At 43.3% G+C, this 9,442-nt stretch overlaps 1 long non-coding RNA gene across 1 annotated transcript; it reads left to right on the forward strand.

The window, feature by feature from the left end:
• Nucleotides 1-7,655: 7,655 nt before the first annotated feature.
• On the forward strand, nt 7,656-8,913 carry LOC146729007 (uncharacterized). Its single transcript, XR_014928226.1, has 2 exons — nt 7,656-7,878; nt 8,750-8,913. It is a non-coding gene; the product is annotated as an uncharacterized LOC146729007 (long non-coding RNA).
• The last annotated feature ends 529 nt before the right edge of the window (nt 8,914-9,442 follow it).

Consider the following 9,442-nt stretch of genomic DNA (forward strand, 5'->3'; position numbering starts at 1 on the left):
AGTGCACTTCCTGAGTTGGTACGGAAGGGCTAGTAGTGCATATGCTGACTTGGTATGCCAGGGCTAGTAGTGCATATGCTGAGTTGGTAAAGAAAGACTAGTAGCGCATATGCTGAGTTAATATGCCAGGGGTAGTAGTGCATATGCTGAGTTGGTATGCCAGGGCTAGTAGTGCATTTGCTGAGTTAGTATGCCAGGGCTAGTAGTGCATATGATGAGTTAGTATGGCAGAGCTAGTAGTGCATATGCTGAGTTGGTATGCCAGAGCTAGTATTGCATATGCAGAGTTGGTTTGCCAGGGCTAGTATTGTCTATGCTGAGTTGGGATGGAAGGGCTAGTAGTACATATGCTGAGTTGGTATGCCAGGGCTAGTATTGCATATGCTGAGTTGGTCTGCAAGGGATAGTAGTGCATATGCTGAGTTTGTATGCTAATGCTACTAGTGTATACGCTGACTTGGTATGTCAGGGCTAGTAGTGTATATGCTGAGTTGGTATGCCAGGGCTAGCAGTGCATATGCTGAAGTAGTATGCCAGGGCTAGTAGTGCATATGCTGAGTTAGTATGCCAGGGCTAGTAGTGCATATGCTGAGTTGGTTTGTCAGGGCCAGTATTGCATATGCTGAGTTAGTATGCCAGGGCTAGTAGTGCATATGCTGATTTAGTATGCCAGGGCTAGTATTGCATATGCTGACTTGGTATGCCAAGGCATGTAGTGCATATGTTGAGTTAGTATGCCAGGGCTGGTAGTGCATATGCTGAGTTCGTATGCCAGGGCTAGAAGTGCATATACTGAGGTAGTATGCCAGGGCTAGTAGTGCATATGCTGAGTTGGTATGGAAGGGATAGTAGTGCATATGTTGAGTTGGTATGCCAGGACTAGTAGTGCATTTGCTGATTTGGTATGCCAAGGCTAGTAGTGCATAGGCTAAGTTCGTATGCCAGGGCTAGCAGTGCATATGCTGAGTTAATATGGAAAGGCTAGTTGTGCATATGCTGAGTTGTTATTCCAGGGCTAGTAGTACATATGCTGAGTTGGTATAGAAGGGCTGGTAGTGCATAACTTGAGTTGATATTCCAAGACTAGTAGTGCATTTGCTGAGTTGGTATGCCAGGGCTAGTAGTGCATATGCTGAGTTGGTATGCCAGGGCTAATAGTGCATATGCTGAGTTGGTATGCCAGGGCTAGTAGTACATATGCTGAGTTGGTACTCCAGGGCTTGTAGTGCATATGCTGAGTTGGTATGCCAGGGTTAGTAGTGCATATGCTGAGTTGGTATGGCAGGGTTCGTGGTGCATATGCTGAGTTGGTATGCCTGAGCTAGAAGTGCATAGGCTAAGTTCGTATGCCAGGGCTAGCAGTGCATATGCTGAGTTAATATGGAAAGGCTAGTTGTGCATATGCTGAGTTGGTATTCCAGGGCTAGTAGTGCATATGCTGAGTTAGTATGGCAGAGCTAGTAGTGCATATGCTGAGTTGGTATGGAAGGGCTAGTAGTGCATACGTTGAGTTGGTATTCCAGGGCTAGTAGTGCATATGCTGAGTTGGTATGCCAGGGCTAGTATTGCATATGCTGAGTTGGTATGCCAGGGCTAGTAGTGCATATGCTGAGTTGGTATGCCAGGGCTAGTAGTGCATATGGTGAGTTGGTAAAGAAAGACTAGTAGCGCATATGCTGAGTTAATATGCCAGGGGTAGTAGTGCATATGCTGAGTTGGTATGCCAGGGCTAGTAGTGCATTTGCTGAGTCAGTATGCCAGGGCTAGTAGTGCATATGATGAGTTAGTATGGCAGAGCTAGTAGTGCATATGCTGAGTTGGTATGCCAGAGCTAGTATTGCATATGCAGAGTTGGTTTGCCAGGGCCAGTATTGCCTATGCTGAGTTGGTATGCCAGGGCTAGTAGTGCATATGCTGAGTTGGTATGCCAGAGTAGAAGTGCATATACTGAGTTGGTTTGAAAGGGCTAGTAGTACATATGCTGAGTTGGTATTCCAGGGCTTGTAGTGCATATGCTGAGTTGGTATGCCAGGGTTAGTAGTGCATATGCTGAGTTGGTATGGCAGGGTTCGTGGTGCATATGCTGAGTTGGTATGCCTGAGCTAGAAGTGCATAGGCTAAGTTCGTATGCCAGGGCTAGCAGTGCATATGCTGAGTTAATATGGAAAGGCTAATTGTGTATATGCTGAGTTGGTATTCCAGGGCTAGTAGTGCATATGCTGAGTTAGTATGGCAGAGCTAGTAGTGCATATGCTGATTTGGTATGCCAGAGTAAAAGTGCATATGCTGAGTTGGTGTGGAAGGGCAAGTAGTACATATGCTGAGTTGATATGCCAGGACTAGTAGTGCATTTCCTGAGTTAGAATGCCAGGGCTAGTAGTGCATAGGCTGAGTTAGTATGCCAGGGCTAGTATTGCATATGCTGACTTGGTATGCCAAGGCATGTAGTGCATATGTTGAGTTAGTATGCCAGGGCGAGTAGTGCATATGCTGAGTTGGTAAGCAAAGGCTAGTAGTGCATATGCTAAGTTGGTATGGAAGGGCTATTAGTGCATATGCTGAGTTGGTATGCCAGGACTAGCAGTGCACTTCCTGAGTTGGTATGGAAGGGCTAGTAGTGCATATGCTGACTTGGTATGCCAGGGCTAGTAGTGCATATGCTGAGTTGGTAAAGAAATACTAGTAGCGCATATGCTGAGTTAATATGCCAGGGGTAGTAGTGCATATGCTGAGTTGGTATGCCAGGGCTAGTAGTGCATTTGCTGAGTTAGTATGCCAGGGCTAGTAGTGCATATGATGAGTTAGTATGGCAGAGCTAGTAGTGCATATGCTGAGTTGGTATGCCAGAGCTAGTATTGCATATGCAGAGTTGGTTTGCCAGGGCTAGTATTGCCTATGCTGAGTTGGTATGCCAGGGCTAGTAGTGCATATGCTGAGTTGGTATGCCAGAGTAGAAGTGCATATACTGAGTTGGTTTGAAAGGGCTAGTAGTACATAAGCTGAGTTGGTATTCCAGGGCTTGTAGTGCATATGCTGAGTTGGTATGCCAGGGTTAGTAGTGCATATGCTGAGTTGGTATGGCAGGGTTCGTGGTGCATATGCTGAGTTGGTATGCCTGAGCTAGAAGTGCATAGGCTAAGTTCGTATGCCAGGGCTAGCAGTGCATATGCTGAGTTAATATGGAAAGGCTAGTTGTGTATATGCTGAGTTGGTATTCCAGGGCTAGTAGTGCATATGCTGAGTTAGTATGGCAGAGCTAGTAGTGCATATGCTGAGTTGGTATGCCAGAGTAAAAGTGCATATGCTGAGTTGGTGTGGAAGGGCAAGTAGTACATATGCTGAGTTGATATGCCAGGACTAGTAGTGCATTTCCTGAGTAAGTATGCCAGGGCTAGTAGTGCATAGGCTGAGTTAGTATGCCAGGGCTAGTATTGCATATGCTGACTTGGTATGCCAAGGCATGTAGTGCATATGTTGAGTTAGTATGCCAGGGCTAGTAGTGCATGTGCTGAGTTGGTAAGCAAAGGCTAGTAGTGCATATGCTAAGTTGGTATGGAAGGGCTATTAGTGCATATGCTGAGTTGGTATGCCAGGACTAGCAGTGCACTTCCTGAGTTGGTATGGAAGGGCTAGTAGTGCATATGCTGACTTGGTATGCCAGGGCTAGTAGTGCATATGCTGAGTTGGTAAAGAAAGACTAGTAGCGCATATGCTGAGTTAATATGCCAGGGGTAGTAGTGCATATGCTGAGTTGGTATGCCAGGGCTAGTAGTGCATTTGCTGAGTTAGTATGCCAGGGCTAGTAGTGCATATGATGAGTTAGTATGGCAGAGCTAGTAGTGCATATGCTGAGTTGGTATGCCAGAGCTAGTATTGCATATGCAGAGTTGGTTTGCCAGGGCTAGTATTGCCTATGCTGAGTTGGTATGCCAGGGCTAGTAGTGCATATGCTGAGTTGGTATGCCAGAGTAGAAGTGCATATACTGAGTTGGTTTGAAAGGGCTAGTAGTACATATGCTGAGTTGGTATTCCAGGGCTTGTAGTGCATATGCTGAGTTGGTATGCCAGGGTTAGTAGTGCATATGCTGAGTTGGTATGGCAGGGTTCGTGGTGCATATGCTGAGTTGGTATGTCTGAGCTAGAAGTGCATAGGCTAAGTTCGTATGCCAGGGCTAGCAGTGCATATGCTGAGTTAATATGGAAAGGCTAGTTGTGTATATGCTGAGTTGGTATTCCAGGGCTAGTAGTGCATATGCTGAGTTAGTATGGCAGAGCTAGTAGTGCATATGCTGAGTTGGTATGCCAGAGTAAAAGTGCATATGCTGAGTTGGTGTGGAAGGGCAAGTAGTACATATGCTGAGTTGATATGCCAGGACTAGTAGTGCATTTCCTGAGTTAGTATGCCAGGGCTAGTAGTGCATAGGCTGAGTTAGTATGCCAGGGCTAGTATTGCATATGCTGACTTGGTATGCCAAGGCATGTAGTGCATATGTTGAGTTAGTATGCCAGGGCTAGTAGTGCATATGCTGAGTTGGTAAGCAAAGGCTAGTAGTGCATATGCTAAGTTGGTATGGAAGGGCTATTAGTGCATATGCTGAGTTGGTATGCCAGGACTAGCAGTGCACTTCCTGAGTTGGTATGGAAGGGCTAGTAGTGCATATGCTGACTTGGTATGCCAGGGCTAGTAGTGCATATGCTGAGTTGGTAAAGAAAGACTAGTAGCGCATATGCTGAGTTAATATGCCAGGGGTAGTAGTGCATATGCTGAGTTGGTATGCCAGGACTAGTAGTGCATTTCCTGAGTTAGTATGCCAGGGCTAGTAGTGCATAGGCTGAGTTAGTATGCCAGGGCTAGTATTGCATATGCTGACTTGGTATGCCAAGGCATGTAGTGCATATATTGAGTTAGTATGCCAGGGCTAGTAGTGCATATGCTGAGTTGGTAAGCAAAGGCTAGTAGTGCATATGCTAAGTTGGTATGGAAGGGCTATTAGTGCATATGCTGAGTTGGTATGCCAGGACTAGCAGTGCACTTCCTGAGTTGGTATGGAAGGGCTAGTAGTGCATATGCTGACTTGGTATGCCAGGGCTAGGAGTGCATATGCTGAGTTGGTAAAGAAAGACTAGTAGCGCATATGCTGAGTTAATATGCCAGGGGTAGTAGTGCATATGCTGAGTTGGTATGTCAGGGCTAGTAGTGCATTTGCTGAGTTAGTATGCCAGGGCTAGTAGTGTATATGATGAGTTAGTATGGCAGAGCTAGTAGTGCATATGCTGAGTTGGTATGCCAGAGCTAGTATTGCATATGCAGAGTTGGTTTGCCAGGGCTAGTATTGCCTATGCTGAGTTGGTATGCCAGGGCTAGTAGTGCATATGCTGAGTTGGTATGCCAGAGTAGAAGTGCATATACTGAGTTGGTTTGAAAGGGCTAGTAGTACATATGCTGAGTTGGTATTCCAGGGCTTGTAGTGCATATGCTGAGTTGGTATGCCAGGGTTAGTAGTGCATATGCTGAGTTGGTATGGCAGGGTTCGTGGTGCATATGCTGAGTTGGTATGCCTGAGCTAGAAGTGCATAGGCTAAGTTCGTATGCCAGGGCTAGCAGTGCATATGCTGAGTTAATATGGAAAGGCTAGTTGTGTATATGCTGAGTTGGTATTCCAGGGCTAGTAGTGCATATGCTGAGTTAGTATGGCAGAGCTAGTAGTGCATATGCTGAGTTGGTATGCCAGAGTAAAAGTGCATATGCTGAGTTGGTGTGGAAGGGCAAGTAGTACATATGCTGAGTTGATATGCCAGGACTAGTAGTGCATTTCCTGAGTTAGTATGCCAGGGCTAGTAGTGCATAGGCTGAGTTAGTATGCCAGGGCTAGTATTGCATATGCTGACTTGGTATGCCAAGGCATGTAGTGCATATGTTGAGTTAGTATGCCAGGGCTAGTAGTGCATATGCTGAGTTGGTAAGCAAAGGCTAGTAGTGCATATGCTAAGTTGGTATGGAAGGGCTATTAGTGCATATGCTGAGTTGGTATGCCAGGACTAGCAGTGCACTTCCTGAGTTGGTATGGAAGGGCTAGTAGTGCATATGCTGACTTGGTATGCCAGGGCTAGTAGTGCATATGCTGAGTTGGTAAAGAAAGACTAGTAGCGCATATGCTGAGTTAATATGCCAGGGGTAGTAGTGCATATGCTGAGTTGGTATGCCAGGGCTAGTAGTGCATTTGCTGAGTTAGTATGCCAGGGCTAGTAGTGCATATGATGAGTTAGTATGGCAGAGCTAGTAGTGCATATGCTGAGTTGGTATGCCAGAGCTAGTATTGCATATGCAGAGTTGGTTTGCCAGGGCTAGCATTGCCTATGCTGAGTTGGTATGGAAGGGCTATTAGTGCATATGCTGAGTTGGTATGCCAGAGTAGAAGTGCATATACTGAGTTGGTATGAAAGGGCTAGTAGTACATATGCTGAGTTGGTATTCCAGGGCTTGTAGTGCATATGCTGAGTTGGTATGCCAGGGTTAGTAGTGCATATGCTGAGTTGGTATGGCAGGGTTCGTGGTGCATATGCTGAGTTGATATGCCTGAGCTAGAAGTGCATAGGCTAAGTTCGTATGCCAGGGCTAGCAGTGCATATGCTGAGTTAATATGGAAAGGCTAGTTGTGCATATGCTGAGTTGGTATTCCAGGGCTAGTAGTGCATATGCTGAGTTAGTATGGCAGAGCTAGTAGTGCATATGCTGAATTGGTATGGAAGGGCTAGTAGTGCATAGGTTGAGTTGGTATTCCAGGGCTAGTTGTGCATATGCTGAGTTGGTATGCCAGGGCTAGTAGTGAATATGCTGAGTTGGTATGCCAGGGCTAGTAGTGCATATGCTGAGTTGGTATGCCAGGGCTAGTAGTGCATATGGTGAGTTGGTATGGAAGGGCTAGTAGTGCATATGCTGAGTTGGTATGCCAGAGTAGAAGTGCATATACTGAGTTGGTATGAAAGGGCTAGTAGTACATATGCTGAGTTGGTATTCCAGGGCTTGTAGTGCATATGCTGAGTTGGTATGCCGGGGTTAGTAGTGCATATGCTGAGTTGGTATGGCAGGGTTCGTGGTGCATATGCTGAGTTGGTATGCCTGAGCTAGAAGTGCATAGGCTAAGTTCGTATGCCAGGGCTAGCAGTGCATATGCTGAGTTAATATGGAAAGGCTAGTTGTGCATATGCTGAGTTGGTATTCCAGGGCTAGTAGTGCATATGCTGAGTTAGTATGGCAGAGCTAGTAGTGCATATGCTGAGTTGGTATGGAAGGGCTAGTAGTGCATAGGTTGAGTTGGTATTCCAGGGCTAGTTGTGCATATGCTGAGTTGGTATGCCAGGGCTAGTAGTGCATATGCTGAGTTGGTATGCCAGGGCTAGTAGTGCATATGCTGAGTTGGTATGCCAGGGCTAGTAGTGCATATGGTGAGTTGGTATGGAAGGGCTAGTAAGGCATATGCTGAGTTCGTATGGCAGAGCTAGTAGTGCACGGCAAATGTGATATCCCAGAGTTCAATGCGTTTTGTACCATCCAATATACACTTTATCTCCGCACGAGGGCGCAATTTCAAATTGAAAGAAAAACTAGCATACACGCTATTACCATTCTATGACCTCAATTGACCCACTAGCCTCATTCCCAACTTGATACTGGAATTCTCATTTTTTTGATGTATTTAAAGTTTTTTACCCGGATCGTTTTAACCATTTCAATAAATAGTTATAGACTATAATTGATTATGCGAAATTACTGCATTTTTGGTGGTTTTTGGCCTACTCCTCTCACTGTTATGTTAGAATTACCGCGAGAGTGCCTCCTATGGATTGTCAACATGGCGGCTCACAAAGTTACGTTCGGTAAGTCCTTTTTTTTTACGTTTTACATACAAAAAATGAAATTTTTAGAAAATAACGTTCGATTTCTTCAATTGTTGGCGCCTTTTTTGTTGCAAAAATGCTGGTCGTGAAAATGAAAAACGTAATTTTGTTGGGGATTTCGAGAGCTTTACAATGATATGTAGATCGACCATATACACGTTATGTCCCTCATAGGAGTAGTGAATAAAGTGTCATAATGTATTTTGTCATTAATTTGCATACCATATATTCACTCTTGAGATAATATATACACTATTGAGATACTATGGGTATAGGGATAAAATGAACATTTTTCATGTATCTGTTTTTGATACCAATGCATTTCATTCGTTTCTCTCAATATTATTTTCTGACATATTATTCATAATAAATTATGTAATATTAAAGTGAGAATATACTAAATATAGTTAATAACAAATGATTTTCAAAAAAAATGTGCCACGCCCCCTCCACTTGCCCCATTTCTCCAGTAAACGTGACACACATTGATGTGTTTGAAGTTGAAGAATTAATACCTAGAAAATAGTGTCATTACAAATTTGACAATTTAGGCTGACTTTAGAATAGTTTTACCAAGTGTAAATAATAATTTATTATTATGACAGATTTTTTATATTAAATATTGAGATTAGTTTAATAACAAATGATTTTCAAAGAAAATGTGCCAGGCCCCCTCCACATGCCCCATTTTTTACAGTCAAAGACTTCATAGAAAATAGTGTCATTACAAATTTGACAATTTAGGCTGACTTTGGAATAGTTTTACCAAGTGTAAATAATAATTTATTATTATGACAGATTTTTGATATTAAATATTGAGATTAGTAATGCATCTTGTGTTTTGTTTCAGATCTTTTGTGCTGAACTTACCATGGACAGTTTGCATGTGACGAGTGATACCTGGCTTGATTTTATATACAACATGGAGATGTGATGCACATAGTGTGCATTTGTATTCCTTGTGTGTGCCAAATAAAATTTCAAAATGTGATTCAGCAGAATCCAACAAATTCACTTCAATGTGTTCAGTGTATTTAATTTCAAATGCTAGTGAAGCTGCTTCAAGTTTCTTATCAAGTTTGTTAAGATCATCCTTTTTAGTAACTTGAAGTAACTTTGCTGAATGATTTGCTTCATTAATTTCAAACTTGGTATCAAATTGATCGACCAGTTTTGTTTCATATTGCTTCACATCATGTTTTTGATCTTCAGATAACTTTGCAAACTTTTGTATAAATTCCAGTTGTTGGTCGATCTTTTGAGCCTCGTTGAAGAGCTTGTCAATTAGTTTACCCACGTTTCTCAATTTAGCATGAAGGTGATCCATAGTGTATTCATTTATAGGGTCATACTTTATAAGAGGATGATTACTCTGACCATTACTTTTTTCTTCTGCCCATGAATTCATATCCGCAAGAATGATAGACATATCCAATTCATGATTTGGATTGTGACATTTATGAACTGTAGCCAAACATAAATTGCAGAAAAAACTGGTATTCTTTCTCTGCAAGACCAAACTTTTCTACTTTTCATCTCGTTC

Source organism: Saccoglossus kowalevskii, chromosome 22, assembly GCF_978046115.1.
Source record: "Saccoglossus kowalevskii chromosome 22, keSacKowa6.1, whole genome shotgun sequence".
Taxonomy (NCBI): Eukaryota; Metazoa; Hemichordata; class Enteropneusta; family Harrimaniidae; genus Saccoglossus; species Saccoglossus kowalevskii.